Source organism: Felis catus, chromosome B1 (assembly GCF_018350175.1).
Source record: "Felis catus isolate Fca126 chromosome B1, F.catus_Fca126_mat1.0, whole genome shotgun sequence".
NCBI lineage: Eukaryota > Metazoa > Chordata > Mammalia > Carnivora > Felidae > Felis > Felis catus.
The window spans coordinates 133904927-133932756 of record NC_058371.1 but is presented as its reverse complement, the minus strand read 5'-3'; the positions used below and the strand labels follow the sequence as shown (position 1 = coordinate 133932756).

The window sequence follows — 27830 nt, the reverse complement described above, 5'->3', positions numbered from 1 at the left end:
GAAAATATGGCTTCTAGGGGCTGTCTATCCCCACTTACTCAGTCACAGATGTAACTCGCTTACCTTGTACAATCTTTGAGTCTCACTAAACTCTCATGCATCATGGGCCCACTGGAATTATCTGTTTATGGAAATCTTGAACACTATATGCAAATGGAGTAGCAAGTACTGGCTGACTTCTTGCTGGTGTTCCAGTATTCCAACAGACTTTAATTATGAAACACAGGTTCAAGTTCAAATTCAAAACAAAAGTACAAACAAAGATAAGATGAATAAGAAATTTCATGATAGCAACAGTAGAACAGTAGGATAAGTAGGGGGCTTTTCCTTACTTAGTTGCACAGATCTCATCCCTGGGAAGCTGTCAACTATATAAGAAAGTGCCAAGTTGTTTTCCAATAAAGTTGTGTCATACTGCATTCCCATCAGTAAAGTTTGAAAGTTCCAGTGGTCTGCATCCTTACTATTAACTAGTAATGTCAAACTTGTTAGATGTAGCCATTCTGGAATATATGTATAATGACATCTCATTGTAGTTTTTATTTGCAGTTGCCTAATGATTATGCTGATCATTGATTAACTAGTGAATTATTCATTCATAATTACAAATAATTATGTGCTTATTTGCCACCTGAATTATCTTCTGGGTTGTGTGTGTGTGTGTGTGTGTCTGTGTGTGCGTGTGTGTGCCACAATGGTCCATGCTGTCTTTTATTATTCTGTTTCGCTGCTTGATTCAAAATGTTTTCTTGTTTGTTCTCATTTTTGTTTTTAATAGAATTTATTGTCAAGTTGACTAACATACACATTGGCTAATATGCACACATTCTACCAATTCTCTACTTTTGGCTTACTGGAATCAGCAATTTTACCATAACTGTTTTACTGGTTAAAAAAACTGGTTGGCCATCTGGATGTCTTCTTTGGAAAAGTGTCTATTCATGTATACAGTGTGTTCTTGGTTTTGGGGGTAGATTTCCATGATTTATCACTTACATACAACACCCAATGCTCATCCCAATAAGTGCCCTCCTCAATGCACATCACCCCTTTTCCCCTCTCCCCATGCCCCCTCATCAACCCTCAGTTTGTTCTTTGTATTTAAGAGTCTCATATGGTTTGCCTCCTTCCCTCTCTGTAAGTATTGTTTTCCCTTCCCTTCCCCCATGGTCTTCTGTTTAGTTTCTCAAGTTCCACAAATGAGTGAAAACATATATCTGTCTTTCTCTGAATGACTTATTTCACTTAGTATAATACCCTACAGTTCTATCCACATTGCTGCAAATGGCAGGATTTCATTCTTTCTAATTGCCAAGTAGTATTCCATTGTATATATAAAACATATATTTTTTTCTATTTTTTAAATTACTTTTTTATTTTGTTAATTTTTTTTAATGTTTGTTTAATTTTTGAGAGAGTGAGGTAGAGTGTGAGCAGGGAAGGGTCAGAGAGAGAGAGAGATAGGGAGACACAGAATCCGAAGCAGGCTCCAGTATCCACACTGTCAGCACAGAGCCTGAGGTGGGGTTTGAACTCACGAGCTGTGAGATCATGACCTGAGCTGAAGTCAGACGCTTAACCGACTGAGCCACCCAGGTGCCCCTAATTATTTTTTAAATATAATTTATTGTAAAATTGGTTTCCATACAACACCCAGTGCTCATCCCAACAAGTGCCCTCCTCCCTGCACATCACCCACTTTCCCCTCTCCCCCAACCCCATCTACCCTTAGTTTGTTCTCAGTCCTTAAGAGTCTCTTATGGTTTGCCTCCCTTCCTCTCTGTAACTTTTTTTTTCCACTTCCCCTCCCCCATGGTCTTCTGTTAAGTTTCTCAAGATCCACATATGAGTGAAAATATATGGTATCTGTCTTTCTCTGCCTGACTTATTTCACTTAGCATAATACCCTGCAGTTCCATCTACGTTGCTGCAAATGGCCAGATTTCATTCTTTCTCATTGCCAAGTAAGTATTCCATTATATATATAAATCACATCTTCTTTATCCATTCATCAGTTAATGGACATTTAGGCTCTTTCCATAATTTGGCTATTGTTGAAAGTGCTGCTATAAACATTGGGGTAACTGTGCCCCTATGAATCAGCTCTCCTGTATCCTTTGGATAAATTCCCAGTAGTGCTACTGCTGGGTCAAAGGGTAGTTCTATTTCTAATTATTTGAGGAACCCACATGCTGTTTTCCAGAGTGGCTGATGATGAATGATGTTGAGCATCTTTTCATGTGTCGGTTGGCCATCTGGATGTCTTCTTTGGAAAAGTGTCTATTCATGTCTTCTGCCCATTCTTCACTGGATTATTTGTTTTTCAGGTGTTAAGTTTGATAAGTTCTTTATAGATTTTGGATACTAACCCTTTATCCAATATGTCATTTGCAAATATCTTTTCCCATTCCATTGGTTGCCTGTTAGTTTTGTTGATTGTTTCCTTCGAGGTGCAAAAGCTTTTTATCTTGACGAGGTCCCAATAGTTCATTTCTGCTATTATTTTCCTTGCCTTCAGAGACGTGTTGAGTAAGAAATTGATGCAGCTGAGGACAAAGGGGTTGTTGCCTGTTTTCTCCTCTAGGGTGTTGATGGTTTCCTGTCTCACATTTAAGGCTTTCACACCTGGATAGCTTCTGTAATGAAATGTCTGCTTAAATCTTTTGCTCATTTTAAAAACGGGGTTGTTTTCTTGAGTTTTGAGAGTTCTTTATATATCCTGGATATAAATTCTTTGATTATTATTATTATCATCATCATCATTTATTTCAGTTTACATCCAAGTTAGCATATAGTACAACAATGATTTCCGGAGCAGATTCCTAAAAGCCCCTTACCCATGTAGCCCATCCCCCCTCCCACAACCCCTCCAGTAACCCTTTGTTAGTTCTCCATATTTAAGAGTCTCTTATGTTTTGTCCCCCTCCCTGTTTTTATATTATTTTTGCTTCCCCTCCCTTCTGTTCATCTGTTTTGTATCTTAAAGTCCTCATATGAGTGAAGTCATATGATATTTGTCTTTCTCTGACTAATTTTACTTAGCATGATATCCTCTAGTTTCACTGGATATAAATTCTTAATCAGATATTTTAAACAAATATTTTCTCAGGGTGCATTGGTGGCTCAGTCAGTTAAGTGTCTGACTCCTGGTTTTGGCTCCGGTCATGATTTTGTGGTCTGAGATCAAGCCCCACACCAGATTCTGGGCTGACAGTGTGGAGCCTGCTTGGGATTCTTTCTCTCTCCCTCTCTCTCTGCCCTTCCCCCACTTCTCGAAAATATTTTTTTTCTCCTAATCTGTGGTTTGTCTTCTCATTTTTGCAACAATGTCTTTTGAAGACCACAAGGTCTTAATTTTGTTGGCTTTAATTTTAATTTTTTTTTAAATTACATAAACTCTACCCTTAGCTTGGAGCTTGAACTCATGACCCTGAGATCAACAGTCACAAGGTCTACTGACTGAGTCAGCAAGGCACCCATAGGGTCTTAATTTTGATAACATGCATTAATTTATTTCTGTTATAGTTCATGCTTTCTGGGTCTTAAGAAATCTTTGCTAACCAAATGTCACATTTTCTCCTAGAAATTTTTACAGCTTTCTTCTAGAAATTTTTATAACTTTTGGTTTATGGTTCATTTCAAGTTAATTTTTTAATCTATTATAGGTAGGTTTTAGGTTTAGTATAAAATTTTATATATTTTTTTGAATATGATATTCAATTGTTCCAGCATTTTTAAAATTTTCTTTTAAAATGTTTATTTTTGAGAGAGAGAGAGAGAGAGTGAGTGAGCAGGGGAAGGGCAGAGAGAGAGAGAGAGAGAGAGAGAGAGAGAGAGAGACAGAATCCAAAGCAGGCTTCAGGCTCCAAGCTGTCAGCACAGAGCCCAATGTGGGGCTTGAACCCACCAACTGTGAGATCATGACCTGAGTCAAAGTCGGACGCTCAACCAACTGAGCCACTCAGGTGCCCCCCAACACATTTTTTGAAAAGCTATCTTTTACACCATTAAATTACCTTATCATCTTTGTTGAAGATCATTTGACCATATACTTTGTATTTCAGTTTCAAAATAATTTTGCCTTTGCATTTTTGAATAAATTTTAGAGTAAATCTGTCCATTTCTACCAAAAAGTTGCTTCAATTTTTATTTGAATTGCATGGATTCTATAGATAAACGTGAGATAATTAACATCTTTAAAAAAGCAGTTCTTTAGATCCATGAACATGGTATATCTCTCCAGTTATTAGGTCTTCTTTATTTCTCTCACCAATGTCATAGTTTTCAATGTATAAATCTTCCATATTTTTCTTAGATTTATCCCATAATATTCATGTTTTGATTCTGTTGTGATATTTTTAAAAGTTTCAATTTCTAATTGTTCATTGCAAGAAAAGATAATTGATTTTACAATTATTTAGCTGATTTCAATTATTTAGCTAAATAATTCACTCATTAATTTTAGATTTTCCTCTTTTTTTTTCCTTTTTTTTCACTTTCTTGGGATTTGGAGAGAATAATCATGTCAACTGAAAGTAATGATAGTTTATTTCTTTTCTTTTTTTTATGTTTGTTTGTTTGTTTTGAGAGACAAAGATAGTGAGCAGGGGAGGGGCAGAGAAAGAGGGAGACAGAATCCCAAGCAGGCTCTGCACTGTTAGCACCGAGTCTTATGTGAGACTAAAACCCACAGACAGAGAGATCATGACCTGAGCCGAAACCAAGAGTTGGCTGCTTAACCAACTGAGCCACCCAAGTGCCCTGACAGCTTTATTTCTTAAACATGAAAGGGTAGACACAAATCACAAGATATTTGAGCAAGGCCTCTAACATAAAAGGGAGAAAGAAAAAAAGAAAGAAAGAGAGAAAGAAAGAAAGAAATTTAAAAACTTTCCAGAAAATAGAAAAGACAAAGAAAAGAAAATTAAGGGAGAGCGGAGTATCAGAAAAATTAGAGGTTCATCATGTGATTAATGGTAGCTCCACAAAGAGTGAGCAGAGGCATTGGGGTGGGGGGGTGGGGTGGGAGGCACAAGCAGAGTTATTAATGGAGTTATAGTACAAGAAATTTTCCCTGAATTAAAAAGCTTGACTCTCCAGTACCCACCATAATGATATTAAAAAGAACTACATTATGCTCATCGTTGTGAAACTTCAGAGGATCATAGACAAAATGGAAAAGGATTGTAAACAATCCACTGAGGAAAAACAATTTATATACAAAGATTCAGGAACTGAAATGGTATCAAACTTTACACTGCAACCCTATTTAAGTTAAGAGTCAATAAAACAGGGACGCCTGGGTGGCTCAGTTGGTTAAGTGGCCAACGCTTGGTTTCGGCTCGGGTCATGATCTTGCAGTTCTTGAATTTGAGCATCACATAGGGCTCTGCGCTGACAGTGCAGAACCTGCTTGGGATTCTCTCTCTCACTCTCTCTTTCTGCCTCTCCCACTCTCTCTCTCTCTCTCAAAATAAGTAAACTTAAAAAAAAAGAAAAAGAAAAAAAGACAATGAAACAGTGCCTTTAATATTTTGAGGGAAAATAATTTCCATAATATAATAATTATATTTAGAATAAATGTATTTTAAGACATAATGTATTTAAGATAAAATGTATTTAAGACATAAAGGGTCTACTGGAAAAGGAAAAAAACTATAAGGAGAAAGAAGAAGGCATAAGATCCAGAAATAGGGGATCAAACACACAATAAAGATAAGAGGAATCTCAGGACAATGGTGCAAAGAAATTCTAGATGCTGTCTATGCAGTGAGGCCTAAAGAACATCAAGTCCATATTGGAGCAGGAGAAAGCAACACTCTAGGAAGAAAGTCTCCAAGGGGAAAAAATTGTTAATTTGCCAAATGTGTCCAATCTTATCAAGTAGATTTATGTTTCTCATAGATAGTTTAGGGATATTTAGCTACATAGAATACAAAGCAAACAAAAAAAGCAATTATTTACTCTGGGGAGGAAAAGAAAATATACTGAATAGAAATGAATATACTAATATACTATGTGACTCAATTTTGAGTAATACATGGTCGTAATCATGATAAAGGCTGAATAGCGACATAAACAGAAATTGTGATAATTGTATTGGGAAAATGGAAGGAATAGAAGTCTAATGGATAAAATATAAAGCTGGAAAATTATATAATTGTATTTACCTAGCAAATACTTATAGAACACTTACTGTACTAGGAAGTAAATACTTCAGAAATGCTATTCATCTACTGCTCATATCGGCTCTATGAGTTAGTACTATTATTAATTCTAACTTGCTGATGGAGGAAGGATATCACAGAAAACTTAACTTTCCCAAGATCAGTGATTCTCAACAGGCGGTGATTTTGTTTCTTCAGGGGACATCTGGCGATGCCTGAAGACATTTTTAATTGTTACAGCTGGGGTGAGGGTAGAGACCAGGGATATTGCTACACAGCCTAAAATTCACAGAATAGCTCCCTAAGACAAAAAGTTATCTAGCACACTGTGTCAATTGTGCCTATCAAGAAACATTGACCAAGATAAACAAGTGGTGCATATAGAGCTGGGATTTGAATCACAGAAGCTCTTGAATACCGCCTTAGTATGCTGCCTTTCAACAATAGCCTATGGGTGTTATTTAGAAACATGAAAGTAAATATCAGAAGAAGGAGCTGGAAAAATTGAAAGCAGTTGCCCCTACAGAGAAATAACTTGGGGAGGGGAATAAGAGCCAGTGGACTATTTGGGGGTTGTTTTTTACTGGGGGGAGGGAGGGGAGTGTTGTTTTGTTGTTGTTGTTTCTTGCTGTTTTTTAAAAGACCTGAAGAACTATTTGAATTATACTTACTTTTAAATGTTACAATAATTATAAATATTCAAATCAGAAACTTTTTTCAGCTTAATTATTGTTTCCCTTATAAGTGTTTAGTAAAATGCAGTTTATAAGACTAATCTCTCAGTAAATTTTGAAAAGAAGGAAAACTACACGAAGGATTGAATATATACAAAAAGAAAACTTTTGTCTTGATTGACATCTTGCATATCAAGTTCCAACTTGTACCATAATGAAGTATTTCAGACAGTAAATCCTGATGATCCAGATTCCTAATGGAAAAACCATTTCAGACCTTATTATAAGGAAACAAGAAAAAATGGCTTTACTAGATAATGAGAGATTACCAGCTCTATCATTACATACATAAAAAAGCATCTATATTAGAGGAACAATGAAGCTACTTTTTAAAAAACATTGAAAGCGAGTTAAATAAAGGTGATACTGTTGTTCTTAATAATTATTTTTAGATTCATACATATCACTCAACCTTTAAAACTTTTTTTTTAAGTTTATTTATTTAGTGTGTGTGAGAGAGAGAGACAGAGACTCCCAAGCAGGCTCCATACTCAGTTCAGAGCCAGACACAGGGCTCAATCTCATGAACCGTGAGATTATGACCTGAGCCAAGATCAAGAGTCGGGCACTTAGGCTGAGCCATCCAGGTACCCCTCACTCAACCTTTAAAGATCCATATAGAAATTATAAATCCAACCTGGAAACTCATCCATCTCCCAATACCTTGTAACAGTAACAATAGATCTTTAACAGGATACACTGCAGAGAAAAGGAAGAAAGATACTGATTTCCTGTCACTACTATAGTAATACATTGGATCAGCAGATTATCTCTACTCTCAGAGAAAACAAAAACCATTTTCAAGAATCTTTCCCATCTCTATTTCTTTCCTCACAGTTCTATTTTCTTTTCTCAGATTTTCTTTTCCTGTTTAAGGTTCTATATGTGTGCCTTTTGTTGTTGTTTGAACCAGGTAATTTTACCTGTTTCATAAAGCAAAATGACATCAAAATGTATATAGTAAGAAGTCTTGCTCTTGCTGCTGTCCACATTCAGGAATGAGGTCCATTCCTTCCTGTTTACAGGTAACCATTTTGAACAGCATTTTTTAATGGCATGGATCTTCTCAATATTTCTTTATGTAAATACAGTCAAATCTAGATATATGTGTGTATATACACGTGTGTATTTTTTCTTATATTTCCCACAGTTTCTTACTTTACTTCACAAAACAAGTTTTGAAATAAAATTTATTATGTCAGTTAGAGTCTGGCCATCCTAGAGACACTCATCACTTAACAAACTAGAAATTTTAAGTCTATATAGATGATATCTCTATTAAAGATACTGACTGCCATAATAATTATACAACAATTATTTAATTATGAAATAATTATAATTTTTAAAAGTTTTTCAGTTTCCAGATACTAAAAGAATATTTTTAAAATCAGGTGTGCCCTTTCTATGTTTTTAGGATGTTTTTAAAAGTTACTAGTTAAGCCAACTTCAATAAAACCTGTACTTTAACAAATAGTTATGTTGGAAACAAATTCATAATGAGACCTAACAATATCCCTTGTATAAAAATAAATCAGTGGTATTAATTTGGCTAAATTTTGTATCATTTTCTGTGCTGTTCAATGGTAATTACTTAAAATTTAAATAACACACTGCTTTATCAAAGATTTTAATTTCTCATATTTAATGAAAATATCAGGGTGCCTGGGTGACTCAGTCAGTTAAGTCACTGACTCTTGATTTCAGCTCAGGTCATGATCTCATGGTTTGTGAGATCAAGCCCCAGGTCGGCTACGTGCTGACAGCATGGATCCTGCTTGGGATTTTTCTCTCTGCCATTCCCCCGCTCATGCACTCACACGTTTGCTCTCTCTCTCTAAATAAATAAATACACTTTTTAAAAAATTAAGAAAATATCATTCTTGTTATAGTCAAAGATCATAAAACAAATCCTAAAAGCCTTAGTAATAATGTTGAAATCAAATTTCTTTCAACAAGATTTTAATGGCAAACTATGGGGCCTGGAATTGAATAAATAATTAAACCCTTCTACCTTTCTTTCTGTCATTTATTTCCCATCCCCCCACCCCATGCAACCTAGGCAACTCAGTTGGAAACATACTTCTTAAGGTGGAGCTCAGAATGGGGACTTGGTAGAGGAGAGAAAGAAAAATGCAGCCCCTAACTATCCACCAACTTCACCTAGGAATACTCCTCTTCACAGGCTTCACAGTGAGACTGATTGGGCTTGGGACTGTGAAACCAAAGGAGAGTTTGTTTCTTTCTGGTTCTGCCAAGATTCTTCCCAGGAGCAAAGCCTATACCATAGTCACAGGAAAATCACTATTATAGAATGTCGGTGGTATTTGGATGAATGGTCTTCTATTCCAATTTAAATTAATATTATCTTTGGGGTATATATTAAATTTATTGCCTCCTTTTTTATTTCAGGTGGGAAAAGAAATTATTTTGAACATAGGGAAACACCCAGCAGACAATCAGAAGTCATGGCACTTTCCATGTCTTTTGGAATTTCTGTAGGCATATGAACCTGTCCTTGTCTCAAAACAAAAACAAAAACAAAAACAAAAACAAAAATGCCTACAGAAATGGAAAACTCAGCTCCATGGTCTCAAAACAAGGAGAGACAAAAATAATAATAAATGTAAAGAAATATAAAATAATAAGAAAAAATTAAACATCTATTAAATAACCACCATAAGCAAATGTATATGTCCCTTCCAAATGTCTACAGGTCAAAAAATAATGTGCTATCAAAAATATGATAAAAACCATCAAACTATAGATTATATTAGCTCTCTAATTAGGAAAATTAAATAGAGATTCTTTCATGAAAATTATATATATTCACATGCAGGAAAATGAAAACGAAGAAAAACAATTAGTACTTTATCAAATCTTCACCAATGATATTTCAATCAAATCAAATTCTCCTAGAAGATGTTCTGTCTTAACAAATGTATATGTTCACTCTTATTCATTTTTGCAGAGTGAAGTTATCTTTCTTTGAGTTGTTTGTTATCATATTTGTGTTTTTTGGTGAAGATGAGATATAATATCGTGAAATTAAAAATCTTTTTTAAGTTTATTTCTTTATTTTGAGATAAAGACAGAGAAAGAGTGCCAGTGGAGGAGGGGCAGAGAGAGAATCCCAAGCAGACTCCACACCATCAGCTCAGAGCACAATGTGGGGCTCAAACCCACAAACTGCGAGATCATGACCTGAGCCAAAGTCGGAGGCTTAAAGGATTGAGCCACCCAGGTTCCCCCCACTTTTTTCAATTTTTATTTATTTATTTATGAGAGAGAGAGAACACAATTGGGGGAGAGTCAGAGAGAGAGGGAGACACAGAATCCAAAGCAGCCTCCAGGCTCTTAGCTGTCAGTGCAGAGCCCAACACAGGCCTCAAAGTCACCAACCATGAGATCACGACCTGAGCCCAAGTTGAACACTTAATCAACTGAGCCACCCAGGCACCCTAAAATTCTTTGTATAATCTACATCCATGCATCTTTGCACGCACTATCATTTTTTAAAAATATTATTAATAGGAATATAAGCATGACACTAACAGTTGAACTGCATGATATTGGGTATTATTAGCTGGCATTGACGAATTCTAAAAATCATCAAAAAAAACATGCTAAGTCATTCCTACCTATCTTTAAACACTGAGGTGGCAAGTGAATCAGGTGATTTGCAGATGGCTAAATAAAAACTTATTGTCTGTTAAAGTATTATTAATCAGGTGCCGAATATAGTAAGAATTCTCCAGAACCTTACAGTGAATCTATAAGCTTTTTTCTTTGTCTTCAAAATTACAAGAAATATTTATCATATATAAAAGTGAAAGTAACAACAAATATCAAAGTCATTTATGAAAGAATAGAAAAAGTAAGCCAAAAGGAATCTCTAGTTGTTTCACAGTCAAAAACAATTGGTGTTGAGAAGAAGAAATTTAAAAGTTCAAGGCAAAATAATGAGTACATTTTCCTTTACACTGTTAGAAGCACAGTATAAAATGATATTATTTTCAAGGGGAAAATGCCATATTACTAATATAAATAGATGCTTTCCAGATAATTATTACAGTAATAGTATGAAATAGACAAAATTAAGCAAGGGTTTTTGCACTCTTATCATATAAATATTAACTCAGGACCTTAGTTTTACCAGACCATACAAACCTTAACTTCACTCATGATCATGTCAAATTTACTTCGGCTATTTGTTTTCTCCTCCATTACAGGCCTCTTGTGCCTTAGAGCTGTTACATTTTACTTGGCTTAATCTATAACTAAAGGAAGATTGAAATGATCACCTGAGTCACCTAAAGAAAACACACTTATATGACACTGGGGGGGAAGAGAGAGGCAGTGGCCTGGCACCAATGACCATCAAACAGAAATTGGGAACTAAATCAATGGACCTGTAAAGATGAGTAATTTGATAGCAAATTTTCTATAGTAACTGAGAAACCAATGATACTAATATAACCTTTTGTCAGATTTTTGCATTTAGTTGATAACTATATTTATATTTTTATCTTACTACTGTGGTTATAGTTGAACATGTTATTAATATAATTGTTGAAGTGATATAAAGAAAATTATTTTATGAAAACGTTATTGTAATTTTTTAATTTATTTAAAATTTGTTTTAAATTGAAATGCTTATAAAGTTCTTACTTGTTTACTTAAAGATTCATAGAAAACTTATTACTACATCCGTATAACCTGTTCAACCTATTCTTACCAGCCAGTGAACCAAACTGCCTGTAGTACACCCATGCTGGGGATACTAACACAGAAGATACTAATGATTGCCTTAGTAATCCAGTATTCATTTCCAAACCCTGTTTCCCATGCCTGCCTTTGCTAGACAAGAAAAGCTAAGTACTTGCTTCCTTGCTTTCCTTGTATTTAGCTGGACACAATTTTGGCCACTAATATGTAGGCGAAAAGAGTAAAGTCTTTTAGGAAAAGCTTTTAATCTTATACACACACACACACACACACACACACACACACACACACACACAATTATATATACATAGAGACAGACAGACAGAGACACAGATAGAGAACAGCCAAGGCTGACTCCATATTTCCCATCCTTCATTTGGTCTTGAAAGAGGATTGAATATCTGGAGTTACAGCCATCCTATTATGATTTTTTAATTTATTTATTTAAAGTCAAGATAGTTAATATGCAGTGTAGTATTGGTTTCAGGAGTAGAACCCAGTGATTCATTACTTACATACAACACCCAGTGCTCATCCCAACAAATGCCCTTCTTAATGTCCATCACCCTTTTAGCCCATCCCTCCACTCACCTCCCCTCCAGCAATCATCAGTTTGTTCCCTGTATTTAAGATTCCCTCATGGTTTGCCTCCCTCTCTGTTTTTATTTTTCTGTCCCTTCCCCCTATGTTTTGTATCTTAAATTCTTCATATGAGTAAAGTCATATGATATTTGTCTTTCTCTGACTGACTTATTTTGCTTAGCAAAATACACTCTAGTCCCATCTACATTGTTACAAATGACAAGATTTCATTCTTTTTGACCACTGAGTAATACTGCAGTGTGTGTGTGTGTGTGTGTGTGTGTGTGTGTGTGCGCACGCATTGTGTATATACTACATCTTCTTTATCAATTCACCAGTCAATGGACATTTGGGCTCTTTCCACAATTTGGCTATTGTTGATAGTGTTGCTATAAACATTGAGGTGCATGTGTCCCTTAGTATCAGCATTTTTATACCTTTAGATGAATAGCTAGTAGTGTGATTGCTGGGTTGTAGGGTCCTATCATAATTTGAAGAGGAAGGCAAAGAGAACTGAAGTGTAGTGACCCTGGCTTGGACATCAGAAACAGTTGCTTACCGCCTGGTTCCTATCTATCTATCTATCTATCTATCTATTTATATATATACATATATATATATATATATATATATATATATATATATATATATATCCAAGTTAGTTAGCATATAGAGCAACAATGATTGCAGGAGTAGATTCCAATGATTCATCCCCTATGTATAACACCCAGTGCTCTTCCTTAATGCCCCTTACCCATTTAGCCCATCCCTCCTCCCATAACCCCTTCAGCAACTCTGTTTATTCTCTATATTTAAGACTTTCTTATGTTTTGTCCCCCTCCCTGGTTTTATATTATTTTTGCTTCCCTTCCCTTCTGTTCATCTGTTTTGTCTCTTAAATTCCTCACATGAGTGAAGTCATATTATATTTGTCTTTCTCTGACTAATTTCGCTTAGCATGATACCCTCTAGTTCCATCCACATAGTTGCAAATGGCAAGATTTCATTCTTTTTGATTGTTGAGCAATACTCCATTGTATGTGTATATACCACATCTTCTTGATCCATTCATCCATCAATGGGAATTTGGGCTCTTTCCATACTTTAGCTATTGTCGATAGTGCTGCTATAAACATTGGGGTGCATGTGTCCCTTTGAAATAGCACACCTGTATCCCTTGGGTAAATACCTAGTAGTGCAATTGCTGGTCATAAAGTTCTATTTTTAATTTTTTGAGGACCACCTGGCTTTTATGAGAAAAATAACACTATCTGATTAAGCCACTACTTATCAGATATTTTATTGCTTGGAGCTAATAGCCTTTCTGATGCACTGCCCTATTCTACTGAGAAAAACATGGTCAGACACCCAAAACAAAGGATTATCCTTTAACTAGAAGATATTTCTTCTATCTGAAAAAGAATGGTACTTATCCCCAGCACATTCTCCTGCAATATTCTGATTACCAGAGTCTGGCTATTTGCTGAACAGGAGGGCTGGTGGTCTTTCAAAGCATCTATTTGGAAGAGTTTATGCACAGAAATACTTTTATGTTTGGTTGAAGACCAGGGAAAGAGTATGTATGTGAGAGTATGTGTGTAGGGTGATGACAGTAAAGGGAAAGGCATGGCATGGCGACTACCTCCCTTCACTTCCATGTACTTAAAACAGTGAATTTCAACAGAGACATTGTGATATAATGAACATGAACAGTGCCACTTCAAGAACCATGTGACAAAATATTGCACAATGGTGCCTTACTTCTGCAGAGGAGCCCAGCCCAGCTCTGTCTCATTGCTGACAGCTTTGGGGAACACTAGAAGACAATCTCCTTGACACCGATATTCATCGTCTCGTGGAGGGTATGGGCCACAGCGGAAAGAGCAAGCACGTGCCTTCATGTGATGTTCAGGCATTAGACTTTCAGGAAGAGGTTTGAGCACAAGAACGAAGACAAACATTAGAGAGAACATGTAAACCATTACTTGGAAATTTCTAGAAGTATGAGAGGTAGACAACACATTTTCTGGAGTCTAGGGGTCCTCTGGGAGAAGACAGGACTCAATTTGTGTTATTTATGTAACTGGAATCCATCCAGTCTATAGCCCAAGCTGGTGAGAGTTTTAAACACAGTGATTTTTGGCTAACAGGCTTTTGGCTGATAAATATTGTAAGCCTTCATTTAGTTAGAGTTGCCATTGGTGGCACTGGAAAGACTTCCCATTAAGAGAACTGAATAAGAAAATGGAGGATCATTCAAACTATAATGAAGTAAAGAAATGTTTACTGAAAGCCGAGTAATTACAGTATATTCTCTGACCAAAGGGAATAGAGTTCATTACTCTTTGAGTTCATATTACCAGCAAAGTTTAGTAACTGTTTTGAGAGAGTAAGAAAAATCCCTTTTCCCCTCCACACTCCAAGAGTATACTGTATATTTGCATATTTTTAAAATTTTTTTTAATGTTTTATTATTTTTTAATGTTTTATTTATTTTTGAGACAGGGAGAGACAGAGCATGAACAGGGGAGGGTCAGAGAGAGGGAGACACAGAATCTGAAACAGGCTCCAGGCTCTCTCAGCACAGAGCTCGACGCGGGGCTTGAACTCACGGACCTTGAGATCATGACCTGAGCCGAAGTCGGACGCTTTACCGACTGAGCCACCCAAGCGCCCCTATATTTGCATATTAATATCTCTACCGTTTATCCTCACCCGTTTCTCTCTCCTTCTCCCAGTAGAATACCAAGAATAAAGAGATCAACCAACAATCAACAAAGATTAATATCTTCAGAACACTTGCTGGATATAACATCCTGTGTTAAGTGCTACATGGGGATTTTTTCAAAATAAAATAGCTCTATTAAATTACCTTCACTTGGTCAAACCACATTACAGGATTAACTGATGTTCTCCATTCCCTCTATAAAAACACACAGACTGATGTCCATGGCCGCTGAATGTTTACTAATGGGCTATATCATAGCGTACCTGTACATTTCTGCCTCCTCCAGATGAGTTATAACCACCAGCAGCCATTGATTCATTCCTTTAATAGTGTCTGAGTGTCCACTTTGTGACAGGCTCTATTCTAGGAGGGAGGGACACAGCAGTGAATAAAACAGACTCAAATCCTGCCCTCATGAAACTTACATAAAACTCAATTGTTTTGTGGGGTGCCTGGGTGGCTCAGTCGGTTAAGCATCCAAGTTCGGCTCAGGTTATAATCTTTCAGTTCCTGAGTTCGAACCCCATATCAGGCTCTGTGCTGACAGCTCAGAGCCTGCTTCAGATTTTGTGTCCCTTCTCTCTCTGTCCCTCTCCTGCTCTCTCTCTCTCTCAAAAATAAATAACATTAAAAAAAATTTAAATCAATTGTTTTAGTTTCCCAAACTCTGAATGTGAGTTATTCTTGCTAATGTAGATAATTTAACTTTTATACACTTTATTAAGTATAAGTGCAAAGCGAAAATTAAGTTGAAAGTTATAAACACTCTTAGAGTAGTGAGTTTTAGATTATGTATATTTTAACACAGTTTTTTGGTTTTTTTGGTTTTTTTTTTTTTTTTTACTTTATTTTTGAGAGACAGAGAGAGAGACAGAGCATGAGCAGGGTAGGGGCACAGAGACAGAGAGACAGACTCTGAAGCGAGCTCCAGGCTCCAAGCTGTCAGCACAGAGCTGGACATGGGGCTCAAAGTCGTGAAAGGCAAGATCATGACCTGAGCTGAAGTCAGACGGTGAACCCACTGAGCCATCCAGGCGCCGCTAACACAATTTTTAAAAATGAAGTTGAATGCTATAAAAAAGCAAATTACTGCCACGAATTACCAGAGGTAAGAAAACTGTAGTGTCCTCAAGTTCTACGCTTCCTTTAATAAAAATCAAAAGAGAAAATTGTAGATTTTGCATTTAGGAAAGGTTTATGTAAAAAAGACAACCTACAACTCTCAACCACAGATTTATGGTCTGAAAAACCTTGGCCCAACATCAAAAGATTGGCTAATGAATGTATAATGATAGGTTTTGGGTAAAAATAAAATACTTAATTTACATATGTATAATTTTTAATAGTTCTCTACTTTAAGGTGAACTAAAGAACTACTAATCTTAACAGCTTCAACTCTCCAAGTAAGACAAATTTCCTCTCTTCATGTGGTTGTAAAATGTGGCATTTCTCCTGTTTATATGAGTATTCTAACTCTGGATTTGGCCCTAAATCGATAATTAGTGTTTGTAGATAACACTATTTTTCCTCCTAAGTTTTGTATTAGACATTATACGAGAAAACGTAAAAATCAATCAACTGCTAAGAAATTTTTTGCGAAGTGATGCTTTGTTTTATTAAACACTCCAGCTCTGCCTAACAAAGCCTTTAATGATCAACTTTCTTGCACAGCAGCTCACTCCCATGGGACAGTGTGAAATCACCCTCTTTAAAACAGAACATAAACTAGAAAGCTTCACTTCTGATTTGGTGTCCATTTCTGGGAACACTTAAGAAAATCAAGGTTAGCAGTCATGAACCCTAAGGCAAGGCCCTATAGGTCAGGTTTAGATGACAGTGTGTTCATATTAAGTTACTTTGTGTATGCTCAAACCTGGCTTCCTTTCAAACAACAAAAGAGTTGTGCTTATTTGCCATACTCCCTTCAACCAAACTGAACAGGCAGTTACATAACTTGCCAGGACAAGTAGTAGAAATGAGTCAGAGACAGGACCAGCCCTAGTAAAAATTGTGAATTGGCAGTTTGAGTTCAGTGCCACACCCCTTTAGTACTACACATACTTCCCTGATCCCCTCCCTTGGTATCATCAGCCCTGCGGGCCACCCTCATACCACACACCTCTCCCCCCACCAAATTCTTCTCTCCCTCTCTTCCACTCACCGAAACTAGCTTCCCTCTTTTCTTCTTCCCCTTCAAGCTAATTAAAATTTGCCTCCCGAGTATCTCTCGCCCTCAGGGTTTAAAGTGACAACTACCCTAATCTGATAAACCAATCTATACTAATGTGCGAAGAGAGAAAGCTGAAAGGTAAAGTGAGTTTTTACTTCTACTTTCTAAAGTTAACACCCTTGCAGTTTAACTCCTGAAAGTGAGGATTTCTAGCTGAGGCACTCAGGAAACATTTGGGCTCAAGCAGAGCCATTAGGCAGCTGGCAAATCAAGCAGGAGTAGGTGAATGTTTTTAGCCTAACACACCGCCAGCCCTAATCAGAGTAACTGACAAACCCTGGTCAATTGGGGGCCAGTAGGGGGGAAAGTGGAAAAGAGCTTAGAGTCTTGTTGGTAAAGAAAATTTGTTACAGCAGTACCACAATTAAAATTTTCTGAATGAAGCTTTTATAAGAGTATCTAGCACTGGTACCTGATTTTTTTTTTTTAAGTTTCTCTTCAGGGTCGCCTGGGTGGCTCATTTGGTTAAACGTCCAACTGTGGCTCAGGTCATGATCTCATGGCTTATGAGTTTGAGCCCCACATCAGGCTCTTTGCTGACAGCTCAGATTCTGTCTCCATCTCTCTGCCCCTCACTCACTAGCGCTCTCTCTCGCTCTCTCTCAAAAATAAATAAACAGTTTTAAAAAAAGTTTCTCACTAAGGAATCTACTCCTGAAATCATTGTTGCACTATATGCTAATTTGGATATAAATTTTAAAAAATAAAAAAAAATTTTTAAAGTTTCTCTTCAGAATGAGATTATTTAAAAACCTTTTTTCTCAATAAGTCTAAAACACTAATTCCAAAAAAGTCTGCATAGCTTTTGTTGTTATTGTTGTTTGATTTTCTTAAATAGCACTTTAAAGTTTACAAATATTCCATGAAATACTGCTGAATACTGAAATAACATTACAGGCTATTATGTGCAGAACATACCTGCTATTCTTATTTCCTTCTCTTTATAAATGAGGAAAATGACACTCAGAGAAGTGAGGAGACTTGCCAAGGTTTGTACTTGGGTCTTTTGAGTGCAAATGCTATGCTCTTTCATAGTACTGAGCTACCAGGCTGCCTCCCAATGTTTAGAGTTATCTGTGCCATTGCTGTCATGTAACTCTACATCCTAGGGGAATTCTCACATTCTAAAGAGAGTTCAACCACTACCAAAAGAAAATAACCTGTTTATTCAATGGACCTGAGGGTAATTGTAGTCCTATCTGGTTTCCATTGCTGCATTTTTCCCCAGCTAATTCTTGGTTCACTTGGAAGTGTCAGTACTGTCTCACAAAGTCTTCCTTAAGCACTGTCAGACTTTGTGCTCCAATTACCTGCTCATGTTTTGGTGGATTACTTATCTTGCTTCTGCTTCTCCCTTGGGCAAAGTTCCCATCACAGTCCTTACTCTGTAAGCAAAAAAGAATAATATGTTTCTGGGCTTAAAGGAAGAAAAACACTGACACAGTTAGTACAAGCCAGAATACAAATGTTTCATATTGAGATGAACACAAGAAGCCAGCTGGGAAAACATTGCTATTTACAGATTTAGATTAGCCTAGAATTCATTTCAACCTTTGAGGTAAAGGTGATGTTTTAAAACTATTGACATTTCAAGCACACAATCTTAACATTTTGGAAAGATATAAAATTTACTATTCTGAACTTTCTGAAATGTATAGATACTTTCCCTAGAAAAATGCACAAATACACAGATCTGGAATACAGTCTTAAGGAGGATGATCCTTAAGGGATCCTTAAGGGATGATCCATGGGTCCACATAAAATATTCCTGACTTAAAGTGAGACACAAGTTTGGTCTCTAAATGATGAATATTCTGAGGTCCATGAACCACTTGGGAGTCCAATTAAATCTGTGTTAAGTCCAGCTGTTTAATTTCTTTATGTTAGTAGTGATAATCTGCTGATCTTTTTGTTTATTTATAGAAGCTGGCAAAAGAGAAATAATTTTTATTTAGTCTTTAAGAGAAAAATCAGCTATGCTAGCCTCTAAAGTAGCATTGTCCAACAGGACTTACAGTAATGATGGAAATGTTCTGCATCTGTGCTGTGTCATTCAGGAGCCAGTAGCCACACAAGGCTGGCTAGTGAGCACTTGAAATGTGGCTACTAGCACAGAGGAACAGAATTTTTTTTAATTTAATTTAAATTTAATTAATTTATAGAAAAGTTTTTTTCTTATGATGAAAACTTTTAAGATCTACTCTCAGCAATTCTCAAATATATGATACATTGTTATTAGCTATAGCCCCAATGCTATACATTACATCCCCATGACTTATTTATTTTATATCTGGCAGTTTGTCTTCTTAATACCCTAGACCTTTTCTAACAAAAGTAACACACACACGTTGTAAAGATTTTAAATAAAAACCTTTCAGAAATGCAATGTTTACATAATTCTAATCCTCAGAGAAACTGTTAGTATAAATTTTGCAGTATATATAGATAGATGTATTTTTTAATGGAAATCATATTATTTTTTATTTTGTCACTGGATAATATATATGGGTGGCTGTATTTTATTTAATCATTCTGCTATTATGGACATTTGTTCTGTTTTTAAATTTATGACTACCAACAATACTGCAGTGAATATTCTTGATCATATCTCTGGTTATATATGTAAATATTTAGGACAAATGTCCTAAGTGGAATCAGCAAATGGGTATAAACATTATATATTACGAAAGAAAATGCAACTACACTCCCAAATAGAACAAGTGAAACTGTAATCCTACCAAACAATCATGGGATGGTATCTATTTCACATGTTTTCACCAATACCAGATAGTATAAGTCTTTAAAATCTTTTTGATTTGATACTTGTAGATAATTTGATACTTGTAGATAATTTTATTTTTATTTTTTTCTTTATACAGTTGTATATAGACAACAGTGTATAAACTGTATACAGTTTATTTTCAAATATTCATTGCTTTTCTGAATTTCTCCTTTTGTAAATTTTGTATTCATTGTTGTTTTCATTACTATCTAGAAGCTTTGTATTCTATGTAGCAAAATTAACAAATTCTTTTAAGATTTGGGAGGCAAGTGGGTATCTGCTGCTATCACCAAAATAGATTCCATACAGATCAAAAAATAAAAAGTGAAAAACAAAGCCATGAAAGTCTAGAAGAAAAAAATGGAAGAATATTTTTTGTAATAGAAAACAAAATGGCTTGTAAGCATACAAAAAATACTCATATGAGAATGAAAACTATACTTGTAATGTGACAGCATTCTGTACCTGTTAGATTGGAAAAGATCAATAAAGTTTGATAATGTCATATTGGTGAGGGTGTGGGGAAGCAAAAGGAGCTATCAAACTTTCCACCTGTATTGGGATGACTAATTGGTATTACTTCTTTAGAGGGCAGCTTGGTTTTGTCTATCATATGTAAAATGTGCTTACTCTTTAATCCAGCAACTATACCTCTAGAAGCCAAACCTATAGTTCTGTTTCACATGTAAGACAGGACCAAGTACAAAGAAATGGATTTCTAATTGTAAGGAATAGCAGAAGTTTGGGAATAACCTATATGTCCATTAAAAAGGGAGAAGTTAAATAAATTATGTCATATCTAAGCAACAGAACATTAAACAGTCATTCAAAAGAGCTAGGTGTATCTAGAGGATCTGATGATAGAGATCAAAGAGATATTACAAAGCTTAAAAAAAGCATTAGATAAGTATGTGAGCTAACCTTACTTCAAAAAAGAACATGTGTATGTGTGTGTGCCTGAAAAGGTACACAAGAAATAGCTAGATTTTTCAACACTATTCATTGAATGATACACCTTCCTCTTTTATTATATATTGCACCTGGTATTTATCATATACTGTACCTGGTATTTAATTTAATGTGCTGGATAGAAATGACCGAGCCCATTTCCTCATGAGCTTTTTTTTTTTTTCAGAATTTTTAATTTTATTTTTTAATTTACATCCAAATTAGCATATAGTGCAACAATGATTTCAGGAGTAGATTCCTTGATGCCTTTATCGATTTAGCCCATCCCCACTCCCACAACCCCTCCAGTAATCCTCTGCTTCTTCTCCATATTTAAGAGTCTCTTATGTTTTGTCCCCCTCCCTGTTTTTATATTATTTTTGCTTCCCTTCCCTTATGTTCATCTGTTTTGTCTCTTAAAGTCCTTATATGAGTGAAGTCATATGATTTTTGTCTTTCTCTGACTAATTTCATTTAGCATAATACCCTCCAGTTCCATCCACGTATTTGCAAATGGCAAGATTTCATTCTTTTTGATTGCCGAGTAACACTCCATTGTATATATGTATACCACATGTTCTTTATCCATTCATCCATCGATGGACATTTGGGCTCTTTCCATACTTTGGCTATTGTTGATAGTGCTGCTATAAACATGGGGGTGCATGTGTCCCTTCGAAACAGCACACCTGTATCCCTTGGATAAATACCTAGTAGTGCAATTGCTGGGTCGTAGGGTAGTTCTATTTTTAATTTTTTGAGGAACCTCCAGACTGTTTTCCAGAGTGGTTGCACCAGTTTGCATTCCCACCAGCAGTGCAAAAGAGATCCTCTTTCTCTGCATCCTCGCCAACATCTGTTGTTGCCTGAGTTGTTAATGTTAGCCATTCTGACAGGTGTAAGGTGGTATCTCATTGTGGTTTTGATTTGTATTTCCCTGATGATGAGTGATATTGAGCATTTTTTCATGTGTCGGTTGGCCATCTGGATGTCTTCTTTGGAGAAGTGGCTATTCATGTCTTTTGTGCATTTCTTCACTGGATTATTTGTTTTTTGGGTGTTAAATTTGATAAGTTCTTTATAGATTTTGGATACTAACCCTTTATCTTGTATGTCATTTGCAAATATCTTCTCCCATTCCATCGGTTGCCTTTTAGTTTTGCTGATTGTTTCCTTCACTGTGCAGAAGCTTTTTATTTTGATGAGGTCCCAATAGTTCATTTTTGTTTTTGTTTCCCTTGCTTCCGGAGACGTGTTGAGTAAGAAGTGGCTGCGGCCAAGATCAAAGACGTTTTTGCCTGCTTTCTCCTCGAGGATTCTGATGGATTCCTGTCTTCCATTTAGGTCTTTCATCCATTTTCAGCTTATTTTTATGTACGGTGTAAGAAAGTGGTCCAGGTTCATTCTTCCGCATGTTGCTGTCCAGTTCTCCCAGCACCACTTGCTGAAGAGACTGTCTTTATTCCACTGGATATTCGTTCCTTCTTTGTCAAAGATTAGTTGGCCATACATTTGTGGGTCCATTTCTGGGTTCTCTATTCTGTTCCATTGATCTGAGTGTCTGTTCTTGTGCCATAATCACTGGTTATTTCTAAAAGGTTAATATTGCAAATGAATTTTGAAAGTATTTTCTCAAATTCCCAAAAGTATTGTTACACATTTGGTTAAAATTGTACTAGGTATATAGATTACTTGTAGAAGATATTATAATTATATGATGTTTGAGTCTTGGTATTTAACCTAAAAGTATATCTCTTCTTTATTCAAACATTTTTGTCTCATAAAGCCATCATTTTTAAAGTAAATTTTATTAATTTCTTTTGGTATTCATTTTTAGCTATTTAATTGTGGTTATTATAAATAGGATACTTTTTATATTGTATGTTCTAACTAGTTAGGGTTTGTACATGGGAAAGCTGTTGATTTTGTATATTAATTTTTATAACTGGTTACCTTAACTCATTTTAAAAGTTTTTCAATTGATCTATGGAGTTTTCATATAATTTGCAAACAAATGACAATCCTAATCTACTTTCGGTATTTAATTTTGTATTTCTATTCCATGTCTCATTGGATTGGCTATCATATCCTTGTTTCTGACTTCAATGGGAATAATTACAATGTTTCATTATAAAGCAAGTTTCTGGCTTTGGTATAAAATACATATTGTTAAATTATCTATTTTAAATTCTTTAAAAGTTTTTAAGGAATGATGCTAGATTTTACAAAATACTTTTAATTATCAGTTGAAACATTCATACAGATACATAATGCCTCTTAATTTTGCCATGCATTTGTGACAGTTCTGGGTTCTAATTGTATTTTAGGTATGTATTTTCATTTTCCATTATATCCAAAAGAAGATTAACTTGTACATTTCTCTTTTGTGTTATCAGGTTTTGGTATCACAGCCACTTATTTTAAAACCAGCCTTTTAGCTTATACAAAACAGAGGGATTACTGGTGAAAAGGCCTTGAGGGCAACCACCTGAAATGGCCTTAATGGAAAAAAAAAAATGCTCACAACACTGTGGTTTGTCTACTTTTGTGAAAATTTCCAACACTCTACTCTTTACACTTTCCTTCTGACTTGAATTTGCATTTGCTTTCTTTCAATGGCAAATAGAGGCAGATATTCTACCGTACCACCCTGATACATCAACCAGAATACTTAAAAAAAATTCCTATATCAGAAAATGGGGGAAGGACTAGGGAAAGGACTTCAATCCTTCACTTCTGTCTCCAGTTTGACTGGGCTGGTCTTCTCTATTATTCTACTATTATCTACTTTCACCACTCTATTCCTGCTGTTGCACTTTGGTTTTACCTTGTTTCCCTCAATTTTCTGTTTCCTCTTCTGTGCTTCATTCATCCCACTAGGTACCCTTCAAAACCCAGTTTAAATTCCCCTGCTCCTTAATGTGACTGATCGAGTCCATTCTACCTACCACAGACTTTCTTTCATCTGCTCCTGTACTCAGTTTAGCTGCATATTCTAGCCCTAATCTCAATTTGTTTCAAGAATGCTACTTTTCTTAGGCTCTGTGGTTAGCTCCTTGAGGGCAAGGACCTTATCTCAAAATTTCGCTGTGCATTTTCCATTGTGTTTAGCACTGTGAGTAATTACATTCAGCGCATACTTGCAAGGCATATTTGACTGAACACATACATCACAGTTATTCATTTAGTAAATGAGATAATGAAAACTCGAGTGCTCGCCAGAGGTAAATCATTACTATTAATTCCCTCATTCATCATACATGTACAGCAGCCTCAGGGGTTAGGGAGCCTAGGACTGCAGTTTTAATTTCGTCTCAGATCTCTCCATTTTGGAGCCAACCAAGAAGTTTAGATTCACCTAGGGCTCAATGCTGTCAGTCCAGGACTACATTTACCCCCAGGTCCCCTTCCCGGAGTGGCCCAGGTTACCCTTATACCTCCGAGAATTAACCCAAACTTTTGAAACTCAAATGACAAGATACTGTTTGCTCTTGAATTCAGCAAGACTTCCTTCTTGATTGTTGAAATCCAAATCTGTTTGCAGGAGGGGAATTGCTGCTAGGACACCTACTTTGCCAAGTCGCAATGTGTAGTCCTACATAGAAAATTGGATATTCCCTATTTTATTCGATTACGTTAAACCTTTTAATTTTTTTAACTTTAGGATTATCTTAGTTTCAGAGGAATTTTAACATAAGAATTTACATACTTTTCTCCCCCAAAATATGAGTATTTGAGTTTTCCCGAGGGCATGTGGGTTGACGCAGCGCTGCCAGCACACCTTTGAAGATCACTTTACAACTGTGGGAAAACTCACCGAGCTGTTTTCATTGACCCCGCCATTTCCAAGTTGCTATATTGCTGCAGGGAGCTGGCAGAGCCCAGCCCTCTCTCTCCCCTCTTCTCCTCACCCTTTCAAAGCCCAAATCCGCCCGGTGAGAGTGTGGAAACAAGGCTGGAAGCAAGGGAGGGCAAGGTGGGGGAGGGGTCACTTCGATTCACAGGGAAAGAGCGAGCAGTTAGACATTTTTCACTCTCCCCTCACACTCCCCAGGGCCATAAAGTTCTGTTTCTGAAGTTGGAAGCGCGGGGGCGGTCGGCGGCGTTTTCGGCTTGGCCTAAAAGTAGGAGTCCACCGTGCAGGGGCTAGGGACTTGGCCGCCCGGCTATCAACCTGAGCTTCTGGTTAGCCAGAACGCTAAAAGCCAGGCCCTAGGCACCGGTTGTCAGGGGAACCGGGGCGCCGGTCTCCCCGGCGACCTCGTCCCTGGGGAGGGGGGCGGGGCTGGATGCCTGGCAGGCCAATGAGGCGGAGGGGAGCGCAGGGTCGCCGATCGACGGTGCTCCTAGAGCCCGGGAAAAGGCTTGAGTGACAGGGACGGGGGCGGGGCCGTGCCGGCTGCCTGAGGTGGAGCCCGAGCTGTGCTAGTAGCTCCGGCGGCCGCGGCGCGGCGAGGGTCACACACCATGGTCGCGGCCCCTGGAGACCGGCTTGCTGGCGCGCAGCACTCCCTAGCTCCCCGATCTGCCTCAGCCGTCTCGGCAACGCTCGGAGCCGGCTGCAGGCGTTGAGCCGCCCCCCGCCGGAGGATTTTGGCGAAGCTCTAGGAGGCGCGCACAGGACAGGAGCGCAGAGAGGGTGCGCCAGCACTCGGGGGTCAGGCGGTCGGTCGGGGTCGCCGCCGGAGGGGTGTTTCCGAGGCGTGGAGGAGGAGGAGATGCTGCTCCTCTTCGCCCCCTCCCCAGGCTCCTTCTTCAGCTACTTCGGCCCACGCCCGCAGCCGTTTGGCGGAGAAGAGGTGGTGGCTCTCGGCGCCCCAGGCGGCTGCCGGCGGCCCGCCCCAACGCTGCGTCCCCTCAGCCCTCGCCCCGCGCTCCAGTAGCAGGACCGGGTCTCCGGACGAGCGGGTAAGGACGAGAGCAGCCCTGGGCTCTGCTGGGGATATGCAGAAGTGCAGAACAAAGTACACCACGCTCCCTGTCCTCCTCCTCTCTCGGCTTCTGCTCTTGCCCCTGCAATCAACTCTTCTGTTGCCCAGCTGGGAAAGGAAGTTTGCTTTGGTCTTCGTGGTGGGGTGGCTGGCGTGGGGAAGGAGGAGGCGAAGTTTCACTGTGAATTCTCTAGATCCACCTTCTCGGCCGGATTCCTGGGAATGAAACCCCAGAGGGGGCGTAAGAATAGGTTGTGGGGTAGTAGGGAGTGACATCGCCCCATCCTGCTAGTACAGCTCTGCTCTGTGCGTGCTGTGGGAAGGGATCCCGGAGTCTGTTTCTAATTTCTGTAAATGACTGTGGACATGGTGTGGTTAGAGGCCGCCCAGAAGAATGTGTATATGTAAGGGCTTAGAGAAGAAGGGGTGGGAAGGGGGGAAGAGGGGGCAGAGGGAGAGACACTGCCTGATGCAAGCTTTTATTGCTTTTCTCTCCGTGTCCCAGTTAAATACCGCCCCCCGCCCCCCCTGCCCCGCCACTTACCCGGCCTTTGCTCATTACATGATACTTAGTACAAAAAGCTGGAAAGCTAAAGTTTGCCAAAGTCGAGAAAGTTCTTAAAAAGTTTAATTGTGAATATACTGGAGAAGGGGGAATGGAGAGAACTATTACCACTAAAATAGAGTTGTAGCAATGCAGTTTTCATTTGCTTTACACATATGTGATTGACACCTCCACACGCTTCCAACTAATCTCTTCGAGGGCCTTGTGTCATGTTCGTTTAATTGCATCTTTGAAACAACAAACGCGGTGACTTCATAGGGAGCTGCCTGGAGCGGAGTTTACCTCTCAGAAAATGGGGCAATCGGGTTTGTTTTCAAGGCGGGGACCTAAACAAAATGTAGGACACCTGATCTGTGGGATGAAGGGCGCTGGTAACTAATTAGCAAGATTTTAAAATTTACATCTACAGAGTTTTACTAAACGTTGGGAAAATTTAGAAAAGTTGCTGTATTATGAAACAAGTGTTGGTATTTCCCCAAATTTGTGATGACCGGGTTGGCAGGATCAAAGTGAAAACTTGCTACCTGCTCACTGGTTGCTTCTGGGTGGTGCTTTGATAAACATTATTTCTCCTTTTAATATCATTAGCATTTTTATTCAGTTTATGCTTGTATTGATTCAGTGAGTTCATACAGAGGCGAACTAACTGCTTTATTAACCAACCCTAAATTTATTGTACTTTTTTATAATAACGTTGTGTTCTGACTTTGATGTCCTAGAGGCTTTGTATGCGTGGGGGAGAGGGTAGGATGGAAGCTGGAATTAAAACTAGAAAAGTATCTATGGTTAGTTATTAAGAAAAGGGTTTAATTTGTAGTGACTTTCACTTTTACAATTAGAGAATTATTTCTTTTACCATTGTGTACGTTTGTCTTTTGAATTGACATTTGCCCCACCAAAATTTTTACTTGCATGTAAAGCCTACTTAGTTTTTGGAGGGTGATTACTAGCATCCAAAAATATTTATAAGTAACTTTTCATGTCACAAGTAACACACACACATACACAAACTGTTAAAACCAATGTCAATTTAAAGGATGAATTTTGACACTATGATTGGGGTCAAAAGTTGTAGAACTTACATTATCTTTTTCTGGAGGCGTGCCTCAAATGCCGGAAGTGAGTGTGAGAATTGGCTAATCAGTTGTTTCTGGGTAGATAGGTGTCATTCTTTAAATGAATGGAGTTTATGTATCCTTTATTAAAAAAAAAAACAGGTCAAATCCTTGCTTTATTCCACTTTTAATAGGCTAAGGACTGGATGGGGGAGTCTTGTAGCTTCTCTTGTATCAATTGAGTATATTTTTTTCTAGCTCATCCTCTTACCCAGCCTTAAACATACTGGGGAAAAGGGTTGCTGGGGATTAAGCTACTGCTGCTGTTTTCTCTTTGACAGAGTTCGTAATTTTTAAATAAATTATGAAACATGTTTTGTGGT

At 37.6% G+C, this 27830-nt stretch overlaps 2 protein-coding genes across 12 annotated transcripts in view; one reads left to right on the top strand and one right to left on the bottom strand.

Moving 5' to 3' along the window:
* MAPK10 (mitogen-activated protein kinase 10) overlaps positions 1-25076 on the bottom strand; it is a 556698-nt gene extending 531622 nt beyond the window's left edge. For 3 of the 5 annotated variants that reach the window (XM_045056133.1, XM_019829272.3, XM_045056134.1), the window contains exons 1-3: positions 24714-24989; positions 18477-18551; positions 15200-15299 (exon numbers count right to left, since the gene is read on the bottom strand). The gene's annotated coding sequence lies outside the window, so the exon portion shown is untranslated. Of the gene's footprint in view, positions 1-15199; positions 15300-18476; positions 18552-24713 lie in introns of all 5 variants that reach the window. The other 2 variants (XM_045056136.1, XM_045056131.1) reach the window with 2 other exon arrangements.
* Positions 25077-25671: 595 nt separating this feature from the next.
* Positions 25672-27830, top strand: part of PTPN13 (protein tyrosine phosphatase non-receptor type 13) — a 229190-nt gene continuing 227031 nt past the window's right edge. For all 7 annotated transcript variants that reach the window (XM_045056126.1, XM_045056128.1, XM_045056127.1 and 4 more), the window contains exon 1: positions 25672-25804. The gene's annotated coding sequence lies outside the window, so the exon portion shown is untranslated. The remainder of the gene's footprint in view (positions 25805-27830) is intronic.